This window comes from Parus major, chromosome 8, assembly GCF_001522545.3.
Source record: "Parus major isolate Abel chromosome 8, Parus_major1.1, whole genome shotgun sequence".
Lineage (NCBI taxonomy): Eukaryota > Metazoa > Chordata > Aves > Passeriformes > Paridae > Parus > Parus major.
In genome coordinates this window covers 16,442,233-16,470,152 of record NC_031777.1, presented here as the reverse complement: position 1 = coordinate 16,470,152, position 27,920 = coordinate 16,442,233, and the positions used below count along the sequence as shown (strand labels likewise).

General features: G+C 36.4%; 1 protein-coding gene across 1 annotated transcript in view; it reads left to right on the top strand.

Moving 5' to 3' along the window:
• Positions 1-27,920, top strand: part of HS2ST1 (heparan sulfate 2-O-sulfotransferase 1) — an 81,325-nt gene that overhangs the window by 28,299 nt on the left and 25,106 nt on the right. The window lies entirely within an intron of this gene.

The following is a 27,920-nucleotide window of genomic DNA, read 5'->3' as shown; positions in this document are numbered from 1 at the left end:
ATAGGGCATATATTCTAGCTGCAGTTACTGTAACAGGGATAGATGTTCTCACATGGGCAACTAGCCAGAAGAGCTAGAACCCTGTCATGAAAGTGTTTTTGCTATTTCAATGAGGTGTAATCGTGTGGAGGCGGAGGAGAGGAAGTAATAGATATGTAGGTATCACAAATGCCTTATAAATTAACCAGATGCTCTTTACTTTGAACTGTATTGCTATTTTAAATTTTCAGTTTTCACACAGACTAAGATTCTAGGGCTTTGTGTATTTCAGTGGGTGTCACTGAGAAGCTCTACCATTAAAAGCAGAGTACAAAGTCTGCGGAATATGGAGCAAATCACAAGACCGTCGTAGCTCTACTGCTCTGATTAAGAAAATGGGGAATGCAAGCTCTGCCCTGAGGAAGGTAGTGACTAAATACACAAGATCAATAGCCATGCTCGGAAGGGGTGGATGAGTACTGAAAAGATGCAGACTTCTCTAAGCAAGGATACACATTGTTTCTCTTCATGCCCTTTGACTTCTTTATCTGTCTGAGACTCCTAGCCAGGACTTTTTGAGCTGTAAAACTAAACAGTCTTTGGGTGCTTATGTAGCTAATGGACAGGGCTTGGGACAGGCGTCTCTCTCTGGATCTAGCCAAGCTCAAAGATGCTGCTGCTGCCCAGCTGGGGGTTGCTACCCTCGCTGTTTTGCTTTGACAGAAAAGTATTATGTACATGCTTCCTCATCTGTTTTAGGCTTGTAGTTTAATCCTCTGATAAAGACTGGTAAGACCGAGCTCACCTGACTTTGCTTAAGGCCTGTAGACCTTAAACATGATTTTTCCAGAGAAGAAGTGAGTAACAGCTGATAGAGGTCAGCAGTCAAGAACTGTTGAGTTTTTTAGGTGAATATGAGTCTAGGACCCAAGGAAAAGAACCCAGTGAAATTTCTGTAGAAGTTACTGGCTGCAAATTAGGGTTAAGCAGATGTAATCTGATGATTTTTTCATTAGAAAGGAGTTAAATTACATTATTTCTCAAGTCTAGTTTTCTCTTCAGTGAGTCAGCAAATGCTGACTGACATGTTTAACAGACAAAGGCATAACTCTTCTGAGGGTTTCATTTGTGAATTTTGGCCTTGCTCTTTACATAAGCAATATTTATGATAAGAAATTGGCAGTTTTCTTTGTTTTGAGCAAACACATCAAACATTAGTGTCTGCTTTGTTAGTGATGGACAAATTATACTAATTTTGCACGCAGGTTCTTTAACTTTTATACAGTGTATTCCTAAAAAGGTCTTAACACAATTTTTTTTGGTGTTGTTACTAGAATTATTTGATGCATAGGATGTGTAAATATCTCCCTCATGCAAGATTTAACAGAAGTCATACCCCTGAAAAAAGTGAGAGAAACCCCAGAAATTTAAGATTTCCAGTAACAAATTATTTAAAATGTGACTAGTCTTGTACAAGTGAGTAGAAATACTCACGTGCTTAATTATCTTGCTGAATTGGAAACTGAGCCATTATCAGTCAGCTAGTACAGGATTAGATGCTTATCTCACTTAGTTACAGAGGTCTAAGAATTAAACTCCAGAGGCATAATGGTGAATGTATTGTCTAACTGGGCTGTCCTCACTTTCTGGAGAGCCGAGTTTAGTTTTTCTAACTTTAGGAATTAATGCCACAAATATCTTGAAATATAGAAATGAAATTTGCTTTCTTTTCCATTAAAATGTTTTTCACTTATGTAGTGAAATAGTTTTCAATTTTTGGTAAGGTTTTTTCCCGAAAGTTGAGTCATATTACACTGAAATGCACAAGAATTTTGTTTTACATCATGGCTTAGGTTTTTTTGTTTGATTTTTTTGGGGGTGTGGGGGCAATTGTTGTATTTTGTTTGGTTTGGCTTCTTCTTAATTAGTTTTGTTAAGATGTCTTAACTTCACTATATTCTGTTTCCAGGTATCCAGTAAGTTATATTTAATGTTACAGTGAGGGAGTAGAGGGTTTGCTTTTCTGAAAAGCAGGCTAAAATCCAGATCTATTTATTCATTCCTCAATGTTCTAGATGTCTTAGGGACGTTCTTTGGCATTCATTATTTCTGGCAGCAATGCTGACTTAGGCAGACCCCACTGCTCCTTCCCTTGGTGCTTGTTCCAAATCTGTATAATCTTTGTGGGATACAGAGTTAAAGTGAATCAGACTTGTATTACCATGTACCAAAACTGGTACTCAGAGGTATAAGGACTGAAAGAGCCATGGAGAATGTGGATATTACATAAATATCTGTATATTGGTGGTTGTTTTTTTTCTGTTCCACTCCTTTATTTTTCTGAAAATAGATACTTGGACATAGAAGCTGGCTGCTGAAACATTGCTGCTGGACATGGGAGCAGGAAATTACAAAGCTGATCATACAGTATGGTTAGCAGAAAGAAGATAAAAAAATATACCCTGAAAGTATTTTAAGCATGTATGTTCTATAAGATCAGATTCCCCTTCACCACCCTGTGGAATTGAGCTAAGGAGAACAAGGTGTGTATGGTATAGGAGTTCTAGTGAAGAGTAAAAAGTGGTAGGTAGAGGGGATAGAAAAGTACCAAGGATTGATGTTTATTTCTAACTGTCCTTTGTCTGAAGCTGTCATGTTTTTACTCACTGCATTCAAGACCTCATGAAAGCTGAAAGATTGCAGTTCAGGACTCAGGAAAAATCCTTAATAGATCTACAATGTTTTTTCTTCAACATTTGATGTGGGTTTTTCCATAGTCCTTGTTTCCTCATCTATGGAATGGTTTAGTAAATTTCAGTGCATTAACACAGGTGCATGTTCCATGGTAAGTGTTCTGTGGGAAGTCAGTAGAGATGCTCAACTAAAGCTTTCTTTTCTAGCTATTGTATGAACATTATTTCTCTTCCCAGTGTCTAAAGAAGATAGGGAGCTGGAAAGCTGGCTGACATGCACTTCAGTTTTACTAAGGACAGGGATGGTTTTGGGGAAAAGGTGCAGTGGTTTTAGGATTTAGTTGGGCTGCTTAACTGGAGGCCTAAGGCCTTCAGTTGGGAAGGTGCACTGCAGTCTGAGTTGTGAGATTTACTGCTTGTTCTTTGGATAGGCTGGGTAGCCAGGAAAATATATTTGTCTCCAGCTGGCCAAGTGATTGCAGCTTTTCTTTAAGGATTTGAACAAAACTGCAGGAATCCATCTTTGTCATCTTTAGACTTGATTACTATAGCACACTTTTTCTTTACATACTTTATGCCTGACATTTTGCTCTAATCAGCATTTTCAAGCAAAACTGCTTGTAATTTGGCTTGCTAGAGTAACATGCTCTATATTTTGCATTATTTACAAGTTTTCTTTTGGAATTTCTTCATATTTGATTCTCTGACATTTCATATACCCAAAGACTGACTTTATGGAGCATATATTGAAATATATCTGGGCACACTAGCAGCCTACTCAATTTATGGCAGCCTGAATCTTATTAAGTCTATACATGGACCCGAACTATCTCTGTGGATTCATAATTTTTTTAGCCTTCTTGCTTAAAGGACTTAAAGAACTCTTCTATCTTTTATTTTTATAGCCTGAAAAGAATTTCCTTAGTTGTTGTTTTTTTGCATCATGCAGCTGGTAGTCTCTTACAGTTACTTATGATTAGAATCATAATGTTTTTTAAGCCTCTGAAAATACTTGAAGTTCTGCACTTACTAATAAAAAAGCCTTCAGTTGAACAGCAATAAAAATAGAAGAGCATAGGGATTGTATCTGATGCTGCTTGCATTACTTAAAATTATATTCATGGATTCTTTATGCATACTTGCTTTCACCACACACACTCTCCCCACCCCACCACCAAGACCCTCCACTCGGGTATCAGTCTTCTCAGGCTTAAAAATTTTGTAAGGTCTATGAATACTGCCTGTAGAAGAAAACAGCCAATTTAACTGTTGATACTTGGAGTAGTACTTCCTTACATACGTAACCTGAAATACCTTTACAGCTGTAGCACTTTTAAAAGGAAATGCAACAGTATAAACAGTGTCTGAAGAAATAAATAAATAGCTTGCCAAATAGTCTGCTTTATTTATGGCTGACAGCTTACTTGTGCATTTGGACATACAGATTTAGACAAGCGTATTTGAGGAGTTACTTTAGAAATATTTCTCCACACTGGCTCTATAGAAAACCCATTGACCTGTAAAAGGATGCTGCTGAGTGCTGTATGTTCATCAGGATAGTAAATGTATTTTGTTATACATTACTGGCCCTAGCTATCCTGAAGATGTTTTAATGTGTACTTTACTTAACTCAGGTTTTACTCTGTGCTTGCAGTCAAATGCTACTCAGTTTTCATCTGTTTAGGGTAATGACAGTAAAGAATGGCCCTTAACATTTGGTTACGAGAATGAAGATACAGAAATTCTGAAAATAGCCTGATGCAAATAGGGTCTGCATTTGTAGGACAGTGCTTTTGGTTTAATCTTCACTTTTAATATGTTGATAATGGGAATGTCCCTGACCTTTCTTTATCTTCCCTTGGCTGTAGCTTGCTACATTTTTGTCATTGATTTTCTGCATATCCTTTAGATATCACATTACTTACTATGGTTTTTAAAATCATATGAACTGATTCCCTCAGTCTCCAGAGAAAGTATTTTGAAAAAGATTCCCCATCCCATTTTGAAACACAGAAACATCTCTGATGCATCTATTGGTAAGAAACAATATGGGAAACAGAGCAACTATTGAAAGAAATCATTTTTCTGGGAAAAAAGAAACCCCTAAAACATAATGGAAAACAAGGAAGAAAGAAGCAACTCCAGTTTATGGCTATAAATATCATTCTACTGCAATGGTGAACAGGAAATCCCTGCTGAGAGGAGCTGCTTGGCCACTACAAAGTGATTGGATTTGAACGAATCTATGAAAGAGATACTCTGTATATTTGCTGCAAATAGATGAGTAGACTCTTAACTCCTGACTCCTATTGTAGATTTCTCTCATTGTTTTCTGTGACTAGAATCTTAGCTTTTCCTGCTGACATGTTCACAACTGATTTGCCTAGAAAAAGTGGAAAAAAGTTTTAAAAATTTATTATCAAATCTAAATGGAAATATGTTTGTTTCTATTGATGTGAGGGAAGAAGATATGAATAAAAACATTCAGATCATATTTGCTGTGGAGTAACATTTAAATTCTTAATAGAATTTTGGATTATAAAGTTAAATTAGGTGGCTCTTGCAGAAAATGATATGAGAAGAGAGACCTTTTGTTTTACTGTAAACTTTAATGAAATTCCAGAATACATTGACAAGCTCTTCAGTGCATCAATAGGACTGCACTAAAATGCTTGTTGTTTTCCTTGGGGTGTTTTTTGTTACTTGAAAATCTACAGTAAACTAGTCATAACAATATTTTCTCATGAGAATAATGGTGAACTAAGGCCTGGTTTTTACATTGACATTACCAGCTTCTCATTGCTGCCAGGGAAATTCAGTAGAGTTTACAGTGGTATTTTCAGCTGTATTAGTTTTGCTGATTTGTTGGTATGGTGCATTATAAAACCATTAAAATCTTAATAAAAAATTAATGTAAATAATTTGCCTATAATGCTTTGAAGTCAAGTGTGGCTGATTTGTATAGGCTGCCTGCTGATTGATGGCATTCATTCCAGTAGTGCTGTATTTGTTTTAAACAACAATTGAGTAGTTATGTGGAGACTGCCAGGTATAAAAGGTGATTCTCAGGCAGATAGATTATATTCCTTGATCTCACTGATTGGGTCTGCTGTGGGCCTGTTGATTCCTTCTTGTAAATGTTTCCTATCAGGATTGTAGAAAAACCTGAAAATGTGAAAACTGGTCATAAACTGGTACATTCCTCTAAAAATGAGATATTAGGATAAAAATCTATTTTGGGGCATGTAGTTTCAAAACAGTGATTTAGATGATCAAGTTCTTAGAGCAGTAATTTTTGGAGAAAACTGAAGGGTTACACGGCTTTAAAGCACTGTAGTGAATGTGGAAGCTGGGAAGAGGAGGGGGTTATCTTCCTATCACTAGACCCTGGAGTATCTTGAGTGATGAAATATGTAGTTTGAGAGTGATCATGTATTTCCAGAACCTAAACTTCATTTTATGAAAATCTGATGGTTAGTATCATATAATTCATTGGACAGATAAGATTACAGATTCGTGGTTTCTTATTCTAATCAGCAGGAGAAACATACTGATTGATGATAAAGTGTGATCAGTATTTGACATGTTTTAAATTTTTTATTGAAGCTCTTAATTCAGTTCTTAATTCTATGAAGAGGGAATGTACAATAGTATGTGAGTGTCTTTTTTAAAAATGTATCTAATGTTTAGAAAATTATTTTATTCAATGCCTCCAAGAAGAAAAAATCATAATGTATATGTGATAGAAAGAACAGATCATATTATCAGTCATGGAAACTGCAAGATGCAAAGAATTGTTTTCATCTCAAAAAGCACAAAGCACAAAGAACTGACTGCAGATCAGTTTTAACATCAAGTATCTAAGTGGAAAACCCAAGCAATAATGAGCTTAAGTCTTAACAAAAGGGATGCTTATAAAGGCCAGCAAACCTACCTCTTCAGAACTAGTTGCTGTCCACAAAACAGGCTGAGGAATATAGCCAGGTTCTTACGTAGCACTCTATCTGCTTTTGAGGCTAACACTGCTGACATTTTCCTTTGCAATTTTGGCATGACTTTCACCTGAAAGAAAGGACTTTTTTTGGGAAATAAAGCTGCTTCTTTTAAAAAGCTAAATAAATTTACTCTTAAAGAGAATGTTCATCTCTAACAGTCTTATACTTCCTAATTAAAAATACCTACAAAAGTCATTATATGATTAGTACTTGTATTGGTGGGGAGGGGAAACATGTATCTTGAATGGATTTGCCAGAGCTTCTTTCACCTGCTCTATTGAATCACAACTGATGAAGAGCAACAAACAGCACATGGTGCCAGACCTTGCAGAGCTTGCAAGTCTCACTGGATGCTCAGAAAAATACATCAAAGTACATGAATCTGTTATGTGTATAGTCACAGCTGTATATTTGATGTAGCCTGCTACTCCATTTTTCCACACGGAAACGATGTTGGTGGAATTAGAATATGAGGATGAATTCTCACATAATTGAGATAAATGGATAATGTCTAATGGCAGTGTAGAATGGTATTACTGAGATCTTGGGCCTTACTCTTAGGGAAAACCACAAGATGGTAGGTAAGTCTGATAATTAAAATTTAAAATTTTGTTGCATTAAATTTGTGCTTGGTGGCATACCCTTCATGAACAGATATGCAACAATTTTTGTGTGTCTTTATACAGGTACTAGCAGCATGGTCCCATGCTGATGTACTCTGAAAGCCAGCTATCCTTTTGTTCTCAAGGGGCCAAATTAGTACAGTTAAGTTTAACTAAACATAATTCTCTTAAACTCTAATTAGTTTGGAAAGTGTCATTTCTTGTCAGACCTGATACTGCAGGGACTGGATACTTGCTCACCTGGTTCTTTACCCTCAAGTATATAATTTGTGTAATTTGATGCACACCAGAGAACTGAGTATGGAAAGGTAAACTTTTAACAGCTGATTTTTATTTTCCTGATGGTTTCATGTCTATTGTAATTCTCAAAGGACACTGGTGACTAAACAGAATTTTATAAGGTATTGTACTTAATGCAGTAATGTAATTGAATTATCTACACTGAGTAGATAATTCATTGCTATCTTGACCCTCTGCAGTGTGCAAGATTCAAACCTAACACAGAACATACTTTCAATATAGCTACCTCAGTATCAAGTGCCCAAACAGGTAATTTAATGCATATTAGAGGACTGCATTAGTAGCAGACTAGGGCATAAGGTGATGCTGCAGCAAAGTAAATCCTATCTAGCTATTTGACAAAACATTCTGGTGAAGAAGAAAATAAAATGTGTTCTGGTGTGCAGCTGAAGTCTTTCTTTGGAGATACAAACTTGAATAAGTTTTCAGGACACCCTTCTTGAAATATCAGCTGCTCTTGTGTCAGTCTGGGCTACAGAGAGCTGTGATACTGATACTACGATTGAATCTGAGCCCAGGAGTTACGCAGTCTGGCTTTAAATTCTGGCTGGGGGCTGCATGTGTGCATGCACAGGCAAATGGCTTCTTTGTACTATGCCTCCTTGTTTATAAAATGGAAAGATTCGTTTTCCAGTCTGAATGGAGTTTTGTGGGTTTAAATCCATAAATTCTGGAGGCATGCAGGTCTTGTGGTAGATGTGGTCATTATGGTAATTCCAGAAACTTCAAAGATAGAAGAAAGCACTGCCATGGACTAAAAAAATCTAGGTTGCAATGATTACATTAAGGACAAGTGTATACTAGTTAGGTACTTTTCAGAAATATTTCTTTCTTTTTCTTTACTTTTAAAAATCTTTCATACAGAAAATACTTCTTTTTAGGAGTGCGCCAGCTTAGAATCCAGAAGTTTTAGGTAAATGCAATGACACTTGGTATCAGCAATGTTACTCTGTCTTACTACTTCTATGAAAAAGTCTCTGTTCAACATTACAAACACTCTCCTTGCTAGGAATTCAGGCTCTGAGAATAATGTTAATTTAGTAAATAGTTGCACTAATTTCTCAGCTTGGTAATTAAAGTGTGGTGTAATTCACAGAAGTGAAAGAGAAAAAACAAGACCAGATTCTAAGGAGTTTAAAACATCTGTTGCAACCTTTCAGCCCTTTGTGGTACTCCAAAAGGGTAAAAAAGAATTACTGTAAGAGTTGGAAAGATGTTTTTAGCAACACAGTTGGGTGCCACAATGTAAGAAAGATGTTTTTAGGAAGAGGCCAGAGGAAGGCTACAAAGATGGTGAAAGCCCTGTGAGCTATCAGAAACTCAGATTTGTTTTGCAGAGAGTAAAGTTCTAACCATTCCCTCTGATTATTCCTGCAGTTGTGGAATCTGGGAGGGTGGCTGGAGGAAGGAGCAGGGAAGGAACCACTGCTTTATATTGGCCAAACATGAAAACTTAGTGCCATACTTGTGGAGCTGCTTTAAAAAGTGTTTGTGTCAATTCCTTTGGTGTGGTTAGTGTCTTCTTGGATCACATCTATAAAGATTTTTACAAGAACAAACTTCAAACAAGAACATGTACTTATTTTTCTGTTACTTTGAAATACCTGTTCTGGTATTCCGAATACTGGCTTTCTCTTCTTTTTAATGTTCATTTAAAGCTATGGAAAAGCACATTTGTCCGTTTAATCTTTATAAGCATATTCACTAATTTTGATTTCTGTTTTCCAGTGCAGCGTGAACATTGGACTAAACTCTAGCAGTAGAAGTTTTACTGTTATTGTGTAAAAATGTAAATATAGAGGAGTTTTTATCAGAATGTTTTACAAACTTTTGACTAAGTTAATGGCGTTAGTGGGGAGCAGCCAAAAAGTTGTATGAAATATGCTGTTTCACAAAATATAAATCAGACCGTCACTAGTCATTAAACTTTATGTAACAGTGTTTTAAAGTCACACATTTAAAAACACTCAAAATGTGAGTGTTCCCATCATTTTATCCCGCATTAAACTTCAGATCTATGTGTATTTATTGTCATAGAAATTTGTGTTAATGTAGTGCCTGACTCCCAATGAATAATTTGCAAAAGAGGTGGACTGACAGTTTCTCAGCATATTGTGTTTGCATCTTAATGAACACTTTCTGCTTGGTCATGATCAAAATAGGAATACATTTACATAATGTTAATCAAGTACTTTTTCTTAACATTTGGAAAAGGGCAGGACTTAAATTTAACTTTTACTATGTGCATGTCTGTAACACAAATTTAACAACTAGTTTAAAGTACAAGCTGCTGTCATGGTGAAAACTGATGTTAACTATCCCTACTACAAGTTCTATATTAGATATGCTTTTATGATGTTTTATAGATTGATATTTTATAAGTCATTCCTATTGCTAGCTCTCTAGACAGAAATCTTATCTGAACTTCCCCTAATCTTTCTCAACCTTTTTAATTTAGAGGATCACTTTCCATTTATAGCTGTTCATGGAATCATAATTCTCTTCTGCTGGTTTGGTACCACTTTTTCTTTGGAACCAACAAGTAACAGGTGCTTATAAAGATCTTTGAAAATTTTTTGACTTGCATACTAAATGAAGCAGGTTTGGATTTTGTTTTGGGTTTGGTTTTTTTTTTGTTAGTTTCTTTGGTTATTTTTTGTGTTTTGTTTTGGGTTCAGGGGTTTTTTTGTTTGTTAGTTTTTTGGGAGGTTGGGGTGTTTTTGAGTTTTTTTGGGCTTTTTTTGTTTTTAAAACTTTTTTTTGTGGGGGGGGGGGGTTTGTTTGTTTTTTGGTTGGTTGGTTGGTTGGTTTTGTTGGTTTTTTTTTTATTATATTTGCTTTATTTCCTCTCTCCATTGTTAAAAGTAGAAACCTAATCAGCTTAAAGCTGAGGGAAACAGAGAAATATATATAGAGGTAAAAATAGATATTTTTAGACAAAGTGGTGCCAGACCTCATTTGTGTGCTACCTGTGTTCTTTGTAATGGTATTTTGTATAAGAAATTATGAGAGGAGGCATAAGAACATAATTTGTGACACTCTTAAGTGTCACAAATTAAGAAGAAAATGCCAGTCAGCTTGTATTGGCTGTGTAATTTTGGTGGGGTTTTTTATGGTGGGTTAGTTTTTTGTGTTTTGATTGGATTTTTTCTCTTCATATTCCAAGATGTCATGTATTTAATTGTTTTATTAATTGACCCAATTAACCCAAAAGTTAGCATTCACCTTTCTGGAGTCAGGAGATTTTCTGGTGAGAGAAATTTGTATTGGCTTCCATGTTGTGTCCAAATGATGATGTGGCAGAGCACAGGCAGTAGAATGGAAAACTGAGAAAGATGAGGCTATAGGAAAAAGAAGTAAGACTAAAAACAAAACCCCAAAAGATCACTTTCCTGCTTCTATGACAGTGTCTTTCATCCCTTAGCACTATCTGTGCCCATAACAGTATTGCTGGGCCTGCTTTGAAGTTTCAGTGCCATTCTTGTGGTCTTAGAATCAGGGCTCAGTTAATGCAGTACTCTTCACTCTGTCAAGTGCCCAATTGTCATAAAAGTCATATGCAGACTGTATGAAGGAATTCTGTCCCTGAACTCGGTTCATACAGTAGAAACCAGTTTTCTATCAGCTGCTCACTGAGGTAAGCCATCCATTATCAGTGTTAAAACACAGACCATCGGACTGCACCCTTTATTCTGCACTGACCTTGCACAATTCATTTTCTTTTGGATAAATAGAATGTCTGTGTGTACAGCTGTAGGACAACAGCAGGGAAAAAATAAGTAAGTGAGACCCAGTAATAGCAACACAATGATAACTTGCTTTCTCTTTGTAATATTCATCTATATATTGTGACTTTATTCCTGTGAATTGTTTGATTAAAGCCCATGAATTTACTGAGAAAATATGAATTTTTCTTTCAATTGCCTTTATGCAAAACAAATAGTGGTCTGACTTTTACCATCCCAACCTTTTCTGAGTTGAAATGACTATGACATTTCCATAGCACCAGAGAGTTTTGACAAAACACCTTTCTCCCAGAATCTCTAGCACTGCTTTCCAGATGAAGCAAATATCTCAAGAGGATCAAACTGAGAATCAATCTTTGTCCCTGGGAGGTGAATTTAGTTATATTTTGATATGGCCATTGAAAATGTGCATCAGTCCTGCGTTTCCTTCAGCTCTTCGCTGTGTCTTCATTGAAAACTCTTGTCACCTGTTCATGTTTTACCATACTGGCTTAAGCCACTGATGGAAATGGGTTTGTGACAAGAGGCTAAGATGGGAGGTAGGGCTTGGGAGGAGCAGACACATGGCCCATTCCTCATTCCTGTTAAGGGATGGTACTTCTCAGACTCTGCTGTGTCTACTTGAGCTCTTCTGTACAGTAATTGAGAGGTCAAAGGAGTCGATAAATACTGCACTGGCATTTGGAATTTTAGGAAAGCTAAACAAAAGCAGGAGACATCTGTTACCACCTCTATTATAAATACTGTGAAGGAAGCAGACACTCTGGTAGTAAAGCACAAATTTATTGACCAGTTTCATAAAGATGATTACTGGGTTTGATTTTACAAAGAGTTTGACTGGTGTACAAAGTGTACATACTAGCTGAAGTTATATAATGACAATATGATGGTGTGCTTTGTTTTGAGAAGGAACAGCAATGTTTTAATTGTCCAGATTCTTTGTGAAAGGACATGAATTAACAGTTCACTGTTGTGAACCTTTGCATTCATTCAGTGATGGGATATATTTATTTTATATATAGATATAGATATATATAGATATATATTTATAGATATTTATATATTGATATAATGATACTGTATATCATTCAAGCTGATATATAATGGTTGGTTCTAAAATAGATATTGACAATAGGCTGTCCTAGTGATAGGCAGAAGAGTGATTATTTTCACTTTGGAATAAGAATTCTAGTGTCTTGAACAGTCTTTCAAATATACATATTTAATTTTTTTTACTGAGAATTTTTTCCACTCAAAGGAAGTTCTGATTTTGTGCTGGAAGATATTCTGCTGGGTCTCTGTACTTCAAGGATGGAGAAATTGATCCCTTAGCATAAGTTTAATTTGCATAAGTATGCTATATCCGTGTTGCATAATTATAGACCACCAGTACGAGCGGCAGAATATTATATGTCTGGAACTTGAAAAAATATTTTAATTTGACATTTTTGTATTTTTTGTCAGTCAAGGGTTGGTTTCATTTTACTGAATAGTTAAATAGAGAAATAATGATTGAAGTAGAAGCTGTTTCAAGCACCTAATCTGTATATTAGTCATCTGCATATTGCTATATCAGTGTTTTATTCTGTAAAAGAAATTTTCCTTCTCTTTTTCTTCTTTTTCTGTAGGAAAATATAAGTATAAAAATGCATATGACTAACTTGGATTGAGAGATAAATCTCTAAAAATACAGCATGGAGCAGAAAACAAACACAACTGAAACAAACCCAAATAGTTCCATTTGCCACAGCATAGTGATTATCTAGACCTTGACATATATGAGAACTTAAGAATAAATACTTCCAAGTGATTTCTGTTTGTCTGGTGTTCACAGCTTCTTCAGGGTGAAAGTGGGATTTTTTTCAGGAAGTATATATGAATTACCAGAGGTAAATATCTTGTGAAGCATTATTGTTTCATATTATTGATTATAGAGAAATTACTGAAAATAATTGACAATAATTTTTTATTCGATTCAATAATTGAAATGATAGAAAATAACTATTGAAAATAATGGAAAAAAATGAAAAAATATTGAAAATAGAGAAATTATTCACATTATAGAGAAAAGGGCTGGAGTTTCTAGCGCTGTTTAAAACCTCGCAGGTCGTGGCGCGGCTGTGGTGTCAGCAGGAGGCAGCTGGAAGCAGAAAGCTCGGGCTCGGGCCGTGCAGACACTGGGTCAGCCTGGCGGACCAAGCCTCTCTCCACAGCTGCTGGCTCCTTCTGTTCCTGCGAGCTGCAGGTTTTGTGGTTTGGTGCTGAAAGACAGCGCCGGTGAGCCCCAGATGTGGCTCCCCAAGAGAGAAAAGGGAGAGACCGGCACGGAGCCCAGCAGAGCCGTGTGAGGCCCGAGCTGCGGCTGCTGGAGCCGAGCCGAACACCCAATGTTCCAGTCCGCTCCCACAAAGTCAGGCCCTGGAGAAGCGTCGGCTGATTTGTCTCAGAGCCCTGTCAGGTCCCAGCAGGTTCTGCCTTGTCCCTGTTTTCCCCGTTTTGGGCCTGGGGAAGCTAAGCCTTTGTTTTCCCATGAACCGCAGGCCCAGTGCACTCGCCTCTTTGCCTTTGGGAAACCACACCGGAGGCCGTCTTCAGGAAGTGTTTTTGGTTATTCTGTGGTGAATCCCCTTTTGGGGCTAGAACACTCTTTTGTACACTTCTATTAATATTGTTCTAGTTACTGCGATTTTTCAGTAAATTGTGATTTCATTTTATAATCTCTCCCAGTGTTTCCTCCACTATCAGAAGGAGGCAGGGCATATGGGACGGCTAGAAGGGGTTTCATTTTCCTGCTGGGTTTTAAAGCAGAATAAACTTTAACAAATTAAAGTTGAGATAGCCAAAATTTGCTAAGGGATAGAATTTGGGGAATGCAAAGTAGAACAAAACTATTAACTGAAATAAAAATATAATTTTTGTTTATTTTCTCTAGGTGTATTGACTGGATACTGGGGGAACTGTCTTTCAACTGCTGTTGTCTTAATCTGGACTGCTTCTGCATTGATTGATAAATGTGAATTTTCTTAGATCAGAATAATAGTGATTTTATCCCTAAGTGTTTAGCTTTATTCCTGTTACTTTATTTTTAGTTGTTAATGGAAACTAGGCAACAGGAACTTGTATGTGGGCATCTTAACATTTGGGTGTTTTTAAGACAGAGGAGTAGGAGCGTCAGAGGGTTTAGGAAGTACTGGGGAGATTTCACATTGGAAAAAACAGCTGCAGGCTTGGTGCTTAAAATGACACCAGTGAGAGTTGACAAGGTGTGTTTGAGAAGACACTGATAGCTGTGAACAGAACACAAATAGGGCCATCATAGCTGAAAACTCACAGCTGTGAACTTCACTATGAAGTACTTGGCATAATTATGTACTGATCAGCAGTTTTTGGTGGTGGTGGCAGGGAGTTACCTTGGGTGGGGTTTTTAAGTTTGGGATTTGTTTCAGGGTGTACTACAAGTAAGTACTAGCTGCTTTTTTTCCCCTACAAGAAGTAAGTGCTTTGTTGCCGGTGGCAGAGCTTTGGGAAGAAAGGAATTGGATGATATATTCTTCCCCTTTAGTTTAGAGGTCTACATTCAAAAAACTTGATTACTGTTATTTGTGTTTGCCAGCACAAATACTTAAGTGTATTGAAAGATCTGTTTCCTCACTTGGATGTATTGCTACATGCTAGTAAACTTCCTCTAAGCAGACCAGCAGCTCTGTATTCTTGGTTCCTATTCAGTCTCTAATAAATTAACAAAGAAATACCTAGAGTAATTTTATAATAATAGGTTTGTTCTATAGAGCAGAAGTTTGTGCTTGGAGGGGGTTTAAGGGGAGCTGAAGTGATGTCCCCAGTGTTCTCAGCCTGTTCACAAGCCTTTTGTATGTCATGTTATATTACTTCTGAGCTGGAAGATACTAAAACGAAATCCATTAGGACAAGACCTAATGTTATCTCAACTGCCTTACATATAAAAAGATCCATGAAGACTTTCACTCTTCTGATAAAGAAAGCCACATGTCCATTCCCCCTCAAATTCCTGCAGCTTTATAAACAAATATTTTTATTTATTCTTTGATAAAGCAGCCATAGAAAAAAGGCTGAGGCAGTGGATTGTGTAAGCCTAATGGTTGGAAGATGGGATCCTCAGGCTGCTCATTGCTTTCTGGCCTCAGAGTGTTCCCATTCAAGTCCATTAAAAACTACCTAAAAAAACTTTTAAAAGTTTTTGAAACTGCTGGATTTTTTTATTTGTTTTTGTCTGGAAGTAGCACTATTTCTTTACCTCCAGTGCATCTGGTTAACCCTTAAGAGTGCCTGGCATTCTTTCACTGTAGTGTACAGGGGTATATTTTTCTTCTCCCTAAGATGGTTTCCCACCTTTTTTAGTGTGGGGTGGTTTTTTTGTTTGTTTGTTTTTAATGGCTATTTTTATTTTAACTTCACTTGCTAGAACTGTGGTTGTGTTTTAATGGTGGCTTTCAGTAAACCTTCAGACTCTTTCTCTCCAGTTTGGGTTAACAAACAAGTTCTTATTCAGCTGCATAATGTATAAAATAAAAGGAGAACATTGTTAATTATGAATGACAAGGCTTATTAGCTGTGTCCAGACAAATATTGCAGAATTCTGATGCCCTTCCCAAGGGTAACTTTGAGATAGCTGTGAGCTGCCAGGTTCATTTTGTGTAGACTATTCCCAGATCTCAGTAAATAATAACACAGACTTTTTGAACTTTTATGCAGCAGTATGTGAACTTATGTACAAATAAGAAATTCTGGATTCAGTGTTGGCTCCTTAGTGGAGTGTGGAGTAACACAACATACTCTAATTGATAGCCAATTTATACATTAGTTTTTCTTTCTAATTCTTTTCCTTCCTCCCCATGTTTAATACAGTTTGACCTCATGAATTCACCACATGAAATGGGGAATTAATTAAGTTGTCTTGGTTGTGTCTGAACCCCCAGGTTGTTAGCCTGGAGTAATTAATAGTAAGGCACTCCCAATATTTAAATATTTTTGGAGGTCATCGGTGTTCTTGAAGGTTGATTTGTCTTTAAGACCATTGAAACAGAAGAAAGTCTGTATGTTCTGTTGCTTGTATTATATTTGTGCAGAAAGAAAAATTAAATTAAAAAAGCTGAATGTGTAGAATAATAGCATTACAAGCTTTCATTGGTAAATCCATAAAGAAAATAGCGAATTCAGTCTTAGGTGCAGACTAAAAATTTACACTACTATTGACTTACAAATGGAAACATTCATGTGGTACTTAATGTGTTCTGAAGTTTTAGGAAATAATATTTTGGAGATTTTTTCGTTTTCAGGTAGCTGAAGTTACCAGTTTTATGAGTTGTGAAATACAGCTCCCATAACCCAGATGACTTCTGTACCTTACCCCCCATATTCCCCATTCTTCTTGGATGGCATGTTCAGCAACTGAATGATCTCTGTATTGTGTTTTAATAGCATTGATATTTACTTTTCTTTTTAAGTCCTGGCAGTGAAGCAGAAGGTTCTGATTAAGTGTAATCCAAGACAATATTGTATTTCAAAATAGCTGTATTGATTGCAACAGCTGATATTACTTTGCCCTTAAACAAAGGGAGCAATTTATTTTCATACTAATTTTGGTGTTATATACCTTAATCTTTGCAACTCGAGTTTCTTTCATATCTGAAGGATATAAACAATGTGTTTGCTATTCTAGCCAAGACAGTTCATTACAACTTATAATGGGAAAGCTTAATACATTTTTGGCCTGTAATACAATAATCAGTTCTGACAAACTTGTGAAGCTCTGTAGTGCTTCAGTGCCTTCTACTGATTTTGAGCCAAAATTAAGGATTCAAATATGAGAAGTCTTAATTTTTAACTGTAACTGAAATGTGTGTGTGTTCTTTTGTGCGTAGTTTATTGGTTTTGATCCTATATTGTGTGCCTCAGGATAAAAACATAGGCATAATAAGATTATCTGATATGCAAGGGACATGAAAAGATATGGATTAAAATAGGCATTACATGGATGCCTCTGGTTTTTTTTCAGTGATTTGATGTTGGCTAATGGAAAATGTTAAGCATATTTCCTTCTTTTCTTTTTATATAAGTTTCTGACAGGAAGTCTGTAGCTAAATACCAGTTTATGATTTCCATCTGTTCATGTATAATAGTGTCTTATAATGCAGTCCAGATTGCTGCCCAATGGAAATGTCCTATAGCAGGAGATAGGCTTTCAAGTGATTGTTATACATACTAATTATTTTCTTAAATGGGTACTTTATATAATTGTGAAGACACAGAACTCATTTGAAAAACAGCTTCCTTGATGCAAAAATTCCCACTAATTAGAAAAAATAGTGTCTCCTCTTTCTAGTAACATTATTTTTTAAAAGAAAGGTTTGCATAGTTGTACTACTATGGTAAAATAAGAAAATAAAGTACATCCTTAGGCTCAGAAATGCATCCTTAGGCAACAGAAACAGGAAAATTACTGAAATGTTTCTTAGTTGCAAAATTCTGTGGTCTCTGCAGTGTATTTCTTAGCTAGTGAAGACTAGATTAAGGAGCGTTTTTGTAACAGATAGAATTTTAATTCTGAGAACTCAGGTGATTTAGACTAATTGATAAAACTGTTAAAACTCTAACTTTTGAAAATATGTATGTCAGTGTATGTTTTACAGTGAAAATTTTCACCTTTCCCAGCTGGGGAAAAGGACTTGGTAATGAGAAACACGTGTTACTGTATGGTGAGAAAATAAGACAGCAAATAAAAAAACCTTACCTGTGTTATTCATGCTCTTCATCACATCAGTCTTGACTTCTGTACAACTGACTGTAAATCATTGCAGGGGAGTTGGACTAGACCTTTAAAGGCCCCTTCCAACCCAAACTATTCTGTGATAAATGGTAAATTACTGTTGCTTTCCTTTATAAACTTTGCAATCAAGTTACCTTAAAATACCTGTACTCCTTGAGAGTTTCCTGCTTTCACATGCAATGATAATCTGAATAATAAAATTAACATGACAAATAATTTTAATATTTATCAGTTTAGAACTAATTTAAGGATGGCTGTATTGTGTGTTAAATGAGCCAGGATGCTGTCAGTGACTTCCAAATTGGGCTAAAAGTGCCTCTGAGAGGCAGAACTGTTCTCAGCCTCGTGAGGTTTAGCTTTGTAATAGCCTAAATAATTATTATCAAGAGCTCTCACTTCCTGAAAAAAATGCGTTTCATATCCATGGTGAATTTCCTTTCACCAAGGCAGTTGCAGTTGTTTTAGTGGCATGAATGTGGATTTCTATGGGTTTTTGCAGCTCAGTTGTTATCAATTCAGAACTGTTCTCAATGAGTAAGCTGATTTCCTATGGTTTGCCTCCTGTGGCTGTGTTCTTTGCAGAGGGTGACCCTTCACAGAAGAGCTGGGAGTATTCCATCTCAAGTTCAGAAGTAGGAACTAGTCACGTTTGTAGTCTTGAGGGAGCACGTCTCTATCATTTTGGAAAATGAAAGCCATTGGATTCAGCTGCTTTTTTGATGAATATATTGGATGAGTTCGTATCTGGGCTGAAAGCAGGGATTGTTCTCAAATGCTTATATCCACAACAGATGTGCAGAGACAGCCAGTCTGACTCCCACAGCTCAGCCGGGCCAGACAGCGCCGTTCAGCTCGTGTCAGTGACCGCCCTGCAGCCGCAGCGCTGCTCTCACCTCTGCCATGCACTGATGCACAGGCTCCTTTTCCTCCGCAGAGAGGAGCAGCATGAAACTCCTTTGCTTCTAAGGTGTTGAGAGGCATGATTTAAAAACAAACCTCACAATACTTAAACCTAAAAAGGGAGCTCCTTTTCCCCCTCTGAGCAGCTGGAAGGCACAAAAGCAGAGCAGAACCGTGGCAGCTCATTGCATTTTTGTTAAACAGGAAATGTTGTATTTTGAAATAAAACTTACTCTGTACAATTTTTAATACAGTTTTTAGAAGTCAATATATTACAGAAATTGTACCTCAGCTGAAGAACTGGTTAAAATAGTTGATGGGGCAGACAAAATTACTGAAGTTCCTGATAGTTTTTAAGTGCCACATGTAAAGTCAAATGAAATTTCTACCACCTATTGTAGTTGCAGTCTTGTGACATTGACTTTTCCAAAGCCGCTGGAATAAATGGCTGGTACTTTAACCAAATCACCATTGGGATAATATGTTCACCTTTGGGAACACAGAGAGGTGGACACTTGGACAAAATAAACTCTCTTAAATTTGACATAGTTTTGCTGAAACATAGCTATGCAGATGTACTGTGGTACAGCCGTGCATCTTGCTTGAGAGTTCTCAGTTGGTAATACGCTAGTAGTGTACAGAGATGTGAAGTCCTGATCAACCACAATTAAGATACATAATTTCCCTTTGGTGAAAAGTGACCCATTTTCTCACTGATAGTGTGATGTAAGAAACGTAGTGAGAATTTTTACCCTGAGTCAGTTTTCATCCTGCATATTGATGTCAGCCCAAGATATCCTTGCCTTCCTGAGAAGATAAGTTGCTATGAACTAGGTGTCAGAAGAGGTGTGAAAATATTTTGAGGTGGCTGTTTGGAAACTAAGAGAAGTTACTTTAATCAAGGAATGTAGAAGTAATAAGACTTCAGAAATTATTTTAATATGAGCAAGAGAGGTTAGTGTTTACTACTTACATACAGCCATAGTGTTTCTGCCTTCTTAAGGATAAACTGTGAATTGGAAAAGCAGGTGAAAATGATGAAGTAGATATAGAACAGTAACTGAGGAGCTGAAGGATAAGAGTTATGCACATTTTCAGTGTTTACTCATCCTGGAGCTTCCTTTGCACCACGTCATACTATAGAGGACTGTTGCCTCCTGACTTTCCCTCTATCTTTTCTGCCCAAACTTCAGTATGAATTGTTCCTAACATAATATGCTGTCTTCTGAGCACTGTTGTCACATGGGTGACAATTAAATTTGCTGAGTGTCATGAGTCAAAATTAAGTTTATTTCCATTTATTTATTTTTTAACTTTATTTTATGTTATTTTATTCATTATCTAACAGTGTTGCGAGAGAGTCTGTATCATGACAAAGAAGTTTTTCAAGTTTCCCTCTACTCACTGAGTCTAAAGTGCAACTTCACTATTTAATATATATCTGGAAGGTGATGTATCATCAGAATTCACCAGTGGTATTTTTTCCTTTGAAGTATACCAGATAAATAATGCATTTCTTATAAAAAACTGTATCAATCACTATATCTCCCCACAGAAGTTCATAGTAGTGCTTTTGTAGCCCCTCCCTCTAGTAATGGCTTTGATTAAAATTCTGAAATAGTAACTTCCATTTCATATAGCAGAAGGGAAGACTTGTGTGTTTTTTCATACATGCTTTATTTGAATTATCAACAAATTATTTATATATCCTTACATGGTTGGAGCTTGTTACCATAAAAATGAGCTTTTGAACCTTACTATTCATATATGCAAAAATAGTAATTGAGGCTTATGGAATTTGAGGATGTAGACTTAATGCAACAGCATGAAAAATGTAAATTGTGTATTATAGAAACCATTGATGGTCACTGGAGGCTCAAACCAAAAGCACCTCAGGAGAATTCAGGTTCATGAATGGAGATGTGAAGAACAGGGAGCAAGTGCTTTAGATTAATTCAGTAGTTTTCTTACTGGCATAGAAAGGAAATGTTATGGCTGTACAGCTTCTCTGAGGAAAGCTGAGTTTAGACCAATACCTGCACCCCTGATGAGGGCACAGTGTCACAGCCTCTTTGGGAACTCGAGCTGTGAAGTTTCCACAAACCTTTTCTTCAAAATAGAGTTTTAACATTGCTATTCATAGCTGTGCTGACCATGTAATATTTCTTTAAAATCAAGTTAAAATACCATCAGTGCCATGGTACTGAGTTCAAAACATTTCCGCTCTCAATGGCACCAAAAGGATTATTGCCTTAGAGAGCTCTGCAGGTTTCAGCCTTATTAGAAATGGGTTAATGCTAGATTTTAGCCTATTGACTATTGTTGGAAGCAGATTACTTTGCTTGTATAAAATAAAATCTGACAACTGAAAGTCTTAATGTCTGCAAAAGATAATCTGACCAAATATGTGAGTGTTCCTAGTGTTTGGTTTGGGGTGGTTTGGTTTTTTTTTCTCAAGACCAGTCAACTCTTTGCATAACGTGCAATTCTGACTGCTAACAAAACAGTATGTAAAGCTAAATCACCTTTCTTGGCATAAAATGAGTATTATAATGAATTTCAAATCTTAAAAGAGAATCTTGATTCTTCTTTTTCTCTGGACTTACTGGGGTGAATTCTTCTTGACTTTAATTTCAGTGGCATTGCCTTACCCAGCACAACATTCTATAGTTCTGACTTCTGGTAAGTTTAGTGATGCTATGTCTTCTGATAATGAATAATTACGCTGCATTGTGGTCAGGAAGCACTGGTAGAGATTGATGAATACAAATCTGTTGCATCCCTTACGGCTGTAGGACCAAAGTACTGAGCAAGGGGGCTGTTTGCAGCTTATTGTATCAGCTACCTGAGATGCAGTTGAGGGAATTGTTTGCCCTTTTGTTCTGGACAAATTCTCATCAAATAGTCCTTCTTGTTCATAAAAAGATTTGGGAGAAGACTGGAATATTTCTCATGCATGTAGGAAAAGAATTATTTTTAATTAAAAAGCTTAATCCAATCTAAATCAGGATTAACACCAAGAGGCTTTCAATGAGCCAGCTGGCTCTGCTACCAGAGGGAACTTTTTTGTACAAAACCACCTTACTGTACATGACTAGCTTGGACTGTTTCTGTTTTTACCAGGCACAAGGAGCTCCATATCACACTGACATGAAATGAAGTCAAACTCTGGCTTGTATAATTTTGATTTTGCTAATCAATATCTTCTGCAAAGGGATGTTATAGTAGTGATGTTGATATGCAAGTGTTTGAAATATGATTATCACTGTTTCTTATAATGGAGGATTGCATTAGCTGCTAGTTGTGTCACAAATGTTCTGTAATGCATGGTTTCAAACTCGTACTGAGGATTTCATGTGGGCTTCTCTCATGAAAGTCCAGCTGAATTTCCAGAGTAGGGTCAGGCAGGGTATGTTGAGAGGACTTCTTTGTAATGTTCCCTCTATGGACTCCTTGAGTCCACTGGGCCTCTGCTCCTTTGAATCCTCTGAAAGTCAAAGGGGAAGGGCTCCCCTTAAAGCAGGTGATTATTTTATTTGTAAAGGTTCGAACCAGGTTGATGCTGCCTGTATTTTTATTCCTAGTTCTGCCTGATAATAGCTTGGACTTAGGTATGAAGGGAGGAAGGATGCAGTAAGAAGAGTTTTCCAGATAATTAAAAAGTTTTAATTTAGTGTCTGCTATAATTCTAGCATTTAATTAAAAATAGGGGGGCTTTTGTACTTTCATTTAGTTAAAATAGCTTTGATGTTCCTGAAATGTAATTTTTAAGTGGTCTATATGTTGTTAGAGCTTATCTTTATTCATGCTTATCTTTTTGATCTCCATTGCAGAGGAGGTCTTTAGGCTGCAAACCTTAGATTGGAAAAAAAAGATAAAGCAGTATTTTTTATCTGTGTTGATATTTTAGCTACATGAGATAGCAAATATCTTGATTAACAATTCACATTTGGAGGGAAAAATAAAATTTACTTCTGATTTATGTATAAAGCAGACAGGGTATAGAATTAAATTGAAGTTCTTAAATTAAGCTAAGACCAAGATAAATGGTTTCCATAAAGAAAACAAAAAATATAACCAAGAGCTTATCTAATCAGTATTTTAAAAATGTAATGAAAATTAATTCTGTAATGACTTAACAGCCTCATGTTCATGAAGCATGCAGGCTCATTTTTGTTTTTTTAAAACTTCTTTCAAAACTTCTGTTTTACACAGACTCCTATAACAACATTAAGGTTAGAAATCATGTTTATCACTGTAAATGCTTAATCTATACATAGCCAGTGTCAATTAAGCAAATATCACGCTTTATCTGTTGGTGCTACACAGAGTTCTTGTAGGGTTATTCTTGGTACTCCAACTTCCTAAGATTCCTAGTAAAATATTTAGCTCTTCTACCTTAACCACGTCAGCTGCCGTTCTGATCAGAAGGCAGTGCTGTTTGCTGTCTTCCTTTTTTTGGCTGTTAGACCAGATGGCAATAGCTTGTTTTCCAGATTAGGTTAGTTTAGCCAAGAAGTGTGAAGACAAGCAGGGGTATAAGTGCAATATGTTGCAAATAACAGTATATCTTAGCAATTAGTTTTATTAAACTGATGACGACTTACTAGAATACAGCATTGTCCTTACATATAGGTCTTTGAATGATTTTAACAGACAGTTTAATGATTCATTTTGCTTTTTTGCTAGTCAATATTCTTTTAAAAAAGTAAATGATTGTATGGCTGCAGAAAGCTCACGTAATAATGTAAATAACAAATATATATAAATAAGCACCAGTCTCCAGGCTGCCTTACTAAATAGAATCAGACACTCTATATTGATCCTGCTTTTTTTCACTATTTGAATTGGATTGTTCTTGAAGGAGTGACATGCATATTTGTATAGTGGAATGCCTGTGACAACTCTATGTGTGTAAAAAACAGTTCCATTAACTTATCTTGCTAACATTGCAGACCTGCATTAAGATATTAAGGCACTCTAAATAAGAGCAAACCCTGCTGTTATATACTCGGCTGAGGTTTATTATTTAGAGAACAAATTCCTGGTTTGCAACTTCTTTTTCTCTGCTCTTATCATAGTCACAGTGCTTCATAACAGTTTACTGACAGTTCTGGTGTTCTGAAATGCCACAAATCTTTTCCTTGTGTGATTACATCCTTCTCTTTACAGCTGTTTACTTGTCCTAACAAAACAAGAAATTGCAAGTGACTGGGAGAAAATAAAGATGAATGGTGACTGTTGCGTTTGCTTTCGTGCTAATTCATCAACTTGAAGTCAACACTTGGGTCAAGCAAAACAGATAAGTCTGAAGTTGGAAAGCTCATGGAGCTGCTTGACATATGCTTATTTTAAATATAGTTCTACATCATGGTGCCTAAACATGTTGCTTTTGTAGATTTTTATCTAACTTTATAGTTAGCATTATGTGCAATATTCAGGAGTCGTAGCAGTGATGCTGTAGTTATAGCTGAAGATGTGTCTTAAGTATGCACCTTTTGTTTTAAAGCATTTACAAATGTTTGAAAGTTTCTTATTAGGTGAAATTATGTCTTCTATTTTTTTCTGTTCTATTGGACGCTATTTTACCAAATATTTGATATAAGCCATATTATTTCCGGGAACCATGCTTCTTGGGGTACCTAAAATTTGATGTAAATATGCAATTCATCTGATATCTAACTTCCTATGGGAGTTTGTCTAGTTTTGCCATTCCTGGGACAATTTGAGATGTAGGCCCTTACCTGTCGTACATATTACTAAGAGACAGGTTGACTTAATGGTACATGCATGGTATTCTTGGTCTTAAATCCATAGTCTTTAATTAAGATATTTTGGTAAATGAAATGCTGGAAGAAAAATATATAAGGGTGTATGTTAACTATAGTCTTAAGGAAAAAAAAAAATAAAGAAAGCAAACAAACAAGTATTTGGTCAGACCCTAATCTCTCTTCCGTAACAAAATTAGCAGAAAAATGAGAAATGCAGGCTCTGATGTTCACACCAGGTTGGATGTAGATGTGGGATAGTGATTTCATTGTTAAGAGTAAACCTTTTGTCTTTCAGTTTAAAATCAAAGCCATAACAGTATTATTCACTAATCAGTATGCTTCTACTTAGATATTCAAAATAAAGTCCTGGCAAAAATGCTGTCTTGAAATAAAGTGACAGATAGCAAATGCCAATGCAACTGTAGTAGGCTTTTTGGAATTGCTCCTTCTAATTTTCAGGCAGCTGCTGCATTAGATTTCAGTTACCGAGCTCAGTGCCTACTTGGTTGTCTGTGTTGGGATTTCTTATTTTTTCTTTTAACTAGTTCCAGTGAGCATTTGTTGGAGTTTAAAGTGGAGTTTGAAAACCATTCTCTTCTGTCTGGGCAGTTCTGAAGTGCAGAACAGTGTTTTCCTTCTGTTCTGAAAGTGCATTAACCACTATGAAAGAAAATGTTTTGGCTACATTTGTGATTTCTACTTGGTCACTAAACTACTGGGGTTTATTATAAAATACCTATTGTACCTATTTCTTTTCATACATTACTGGAAAAGAAACAATAAAATTTCTAAAATTAGTCAATAGAATTTCTTGTTGATAAGGCAACTGAATTCTTAGAAGGGGAAGAAGACGTGGGGGTTTTGACCAGACTGGAAAAGCTTAAAATTACTTTTCTGGTATTATTTTAAGCTTTGTACTCGATTTCCATCCTGGTTTGTGCTTTGCATGTGATCTTCGCTTGCTATAGGTCAGAACTGGGTTCAGAGCACATATGTGCTAAGGCTGTCCTGAATTTGAAGACTTTGTAAAGGTAAATGTTAAAGGTTTTAGCAGATATTTCATGGGTTGATTAGGACAGCTAGACTTGCAAATGAGACCAGCAGTCTTTTTTGTCTAAAATGTAAATAACTAAAAAACCTTAAGGGTTAAGATGTTTTTAATTTGTTCTGAACTACACAAATAAATATCTTAAGAAAAGAAGAAAGTAAAAGCTCCAAGTTACTCTCTTAATTAGAATAAGTTATGGCTACTGCATAAGGCAGTAGCAATGCTTTCCACAAGTGTCATTCCCTGAATGGTATTGTTGTTAACCAAAATTTCTGAAGCTGTGAAGTGATTTGTGGTAGTGTGTGTGAGGGGCTGGGAATGCAGCAGGACTGTTTACCCTCTGTCTAAGGGCAGTGGGCTGCTGCTGCTTGCATACCAGTGTTCTTGCTGTGTGACTCAAAAAAATTAAACAAAACTGCATTTTTGCTTCTTAGAAATCTCTTTTATTATTATTGCCCACAAATACGTGTTGGTCTTTAATTCATTAAGTTTCTAGAGAACCCATGGTGGTTCTACTCTTAGTAGGACTTAAAACTAGAGCAGAATATAGTTGTTATTTATAAAGGTCTTTGAAAAAGTTGGTATGTTAATACTGATACCTTGCATAAATTTAAGGCAGTTTTTATTAGTTCAATCTAAAATTTTCCTTCATATTTAATTGGGTAAAGTGACACAAGTCCTCCCTGACCATAAATTGTCATAGCACCATTGATTCTTTTTCTTCTTCTCTCCATCCCTTAAGTATCTACATACAGCTGCACTTTGGTTTGTAAGTTGTGTGCTGCTAAACAGCTCCCAGAGAGGCCACGTTTCAGTGACAGATGAAGGCTGTGTGTATATGGTGGGTGTTGAAAATTATTCAGAACATGAGCTTTGCTACAGAATTATGATTTGGTTTTAAGCTGTTAAGCTGTTTCATTCTTCATCAGAGGAGAAAGGAGTCCATAGTGAGTAGGTTTGCAGGCCTGCTCGGGGTCAGTATTTTGACCAATCATATTTAATGCAGCTTTTGGGCAGGGAAGCAGCTTGAGAGCTGCACAGTGCCTCAGGCTACCAGCTGCTTGCCTAATTGGCCTGGGAGCACAGTAGAAAGAAAGCTGAGACATAAAGTCACCTGGTTTTTTTGGTGTTGTTCCCAACTTGAAGAAACTTGCTTATTGGTTTAATGTGGCATCCAGTAGTGTAGATATGCAGCAACAGTTTTCTCAGGGGTGGTGCTATCAAGGCTAGCTGCCCAGTTCCTTCACATCAAGCCAGTGTGGCTGAAGTTTGAATTCATGTCTTTTTCTTCTGTAGGGCAACACTTGAAGGCTGCTCAGCTAAAATTTATTTTAAGACTGAGTCTTTCTTCATCTGAGTGGGAGCTTTCACAGTGAAGCCTGGCAGGCACATAAGACACATTGAAGAGAGAGCCTAAATAATATCTGTAGATATGTACAGAAGGAAAATAGATGTAGAGGACAAAGAACATAGTTTGGGAGAGTAGAGCACTAGCTCTGAATCTTTTTTCCGGTTAGTTGAACTTGATTTTGACAGCCAGCAAGGCTCTAAATGTGTCTTTCATCAAGAGTGGTAAGTACTAAGTTAGAGGGTAAAGAAGGATTTCTGATTTTGATAGATTTCTTTGTTCAGAAATCCCAGGAGGTTCTTATGCTTCTATGAAAAATGTGAGGAATTTGAAATGTTTGGTTTTGTTAATCTTTAAGTTGTTAAAACCCATGACACACTGTTTTCTTTGGGAAGATTTTGTATGCAGTTAACACTTGGATTTGAAGTAAATGCTAATAAGCTTGTTTTACCTAAGACATTTATGTGTTTGAATGTGCAAGGAATGTAGACTGATCCCAGTCATTTGTTTCTATAATTATTTGAATATTGTTTATTTGGGTGATTTGTTTTTGTAATTATGTAAATATGGTTTGTCTGGGTCAAATATTCTTAGATGTATGGGGTCCACTGCATTTACTCAGGTGATTTTATTAGTTGAGATCCTTGGCCTGTCCATTTCTCTCCAAGTGTTTCTTGTTAGTAACTTTTGAGCTTGTTGAGAAGTGTCCCTG